This window comes from Cryptotermes secundus, unplaced genomic scaffold (assembly GCF_002891405.2).
Source record: "Cryptotermes secundus unplaced genomic scaffold, Csec_1.0 scaffold1409, whole genome shotgun sequence".
In the NCBI taxonomy this organism is placed as follows: Eukaryota; Metazoa; Arthropoda; class Insecta; order Blattodea; family Kalotermitidae; genus Cryptotermes; species Cryptotermes secundus.
The window spans coordinates 2,083-3,957 of NW_019745107.1; the positions used below are offsets into that span (position 1 = coordinate 2,083).

At 40.5% G+C, this 1,875-nt stretch overlaps 1 protein-coding gene across 1 annotated transcript in view; it reads left to right on the top strand.

Annotated features, from left to right (window-relative positions):
• Positions 1 to 1,190: 1,190 nt before the first annotated feature.
• LOC117283135 (zinc finger protein 271-like) overlaps positions 1,191 to 1,875 on the top strand; it is a 3,529-nt gene continuing 2,844 nt past the window's right edge. The window contains exon 1 of the transcript XR_004514157.1: positions 1,191 to 1,414. The gene's annotated coding sequence lies outside the window, so the exon portion shown is untranslated. The remainder of the gene's footprint in view (positions 1,415 to 1,875) is intronic.

A 1,875-nucleotide genomic window follows, 5' to 3' on the forward strand; every position in this document is an offset into this window, starting at 1 on the left:
GTACTGTTTCTGTTTTCTCTAAGGAAATCTAATATACTTGAAATTCAGTACAGTAAAACCTGCCTTAAACGGACCCTTTATTAAACGGAATTTGTCTTAACACTTTGCGGACTGGCAATTTAAATATTTAAATCACCCGGGGGACCGGCATTTTTTTTTTACTTACTACAGTAACTTGTGCACTGTTCACTTTAAAAATTAATATAAAATCTCCTAATTAATTTTATGAACTAAAAATTTTTGAGAACACCTAGTAATGCTCCTAGAAGTGCTTGAGGGTGTGAAATTTCTCGAAACATTCAACTCTGTGAAGTGGCATTACACAAAACTTGCAAATGTATACAGTCGTACTCCTTTTCTTGTGAACTGCGCAAACATGGCATTGCCTAGAAGGATGCTTCCCCTTGAAATGTTCACTCTTCACAATTTTTGCGAGGGTATGTTTCTGCATATCACCCGAGAGTCACCCAGGGGGGTAAAATGAGGCCTGCATGGGGTGGGAGTAGATGGGCCCAGTCGCAATAAGACTGTGTCTGTCGTCACCGTGTGGTCTGTGCTCAGGCTTTTGCCACATTCAGCAGAAATGCCTTGTACTTCAATTATGAATTAGGGTTTAGATTTTTGAAAACCAAAAATGAATTGAAAATGGCACAATTTATAAGCCACAAGGCAACTTTCTTTGTCCACTTTACTGTTTTTTGAGGAAGGGAATAATAGGCCAAGTACTGATCGGCTCTATCAACTCCCCTACTGCCAACAAGACAAATGAGATGCTGTGAAATTTCAAGTGGGAAGTTCTCAAGCATCCTCTGTATAGCCCCGACGTTGCTGCAAGCGACATCCATTTGTTTGGCCCTCTTAAACATCAACTTTCAGCTGAACATTTTCCTGATGATGAAGCTGTAGAAAGGGAAGTCACAGCCTCGTTCCGACAGCAGCCCAAAGAATGTTATGTTGCTGATTTTCAGGGGATTGTGAAATGATGGGACAAGTGCCTCAATGTATACTGAGATTATGTTGAGAAATAAAAGCATTTTTCATATCAGTTCTCTCATTGGTTAATTTCCGTATCCATTTGTATCTTACTTACTGACTTACCCTTGTATTTCAGAGAAAATCTAGAGGAGCAAAAATCTGCCACATACTCCTTGACGATCTAGTGCAGTGACTACTACAACATAGGGTAGCCAACATCCGTAAATGTTGAAGATTGTAATATTCTTGAACATTGATGCAGTCTGTATCCATGTAATAAGAGAGAGTTGTCATTATATAGCGGATCTGTGAGAGGATAAGTAATGATTCTGCAAAGATTTATGTATGACATTATACGGACATGCTGGACATTGCCCATTGTCTGAAGTATACTGAATAAACTTGACACTTCAGGAGATGCCTGTGTTCCTGCCTTCAGGTGTGTCATTCTAATGACACATTTGGATTTGGAGTTATGCGGATCAACATGCAGGATAACAAATTGGAGTCAGTGAAGCCATGTGCTCTGGTGTGGCAGTCCTTGACTTACATGAGGAAGGAGGAAATTATTCTTACATGCCTTTGAATCAGGCTCAGTTGCCTGAAACATATGCATCTGTTGGAACATTCCCCCACTCATGCTTCTACACAGTGTGGTGTGCTCAGTACAATTTTACAGATACAGAAGGAGCACTAATGTTCTGACAAATGCGGAACTTCTTCATGGTCAGGGAACATTATGTGGTATCCTAGGAGATGACTAACATGGATTTGAAGAAAGCAGTCTTCTGGGATTTGGCACCGTGTATATGTGGTGTTAACCGACGTTTCGGAGGAACGTATCGCCCCCATCTTCAGGGTTGAAGAAAAAGTATAAGTAAATCTGCAAGCGACAACACC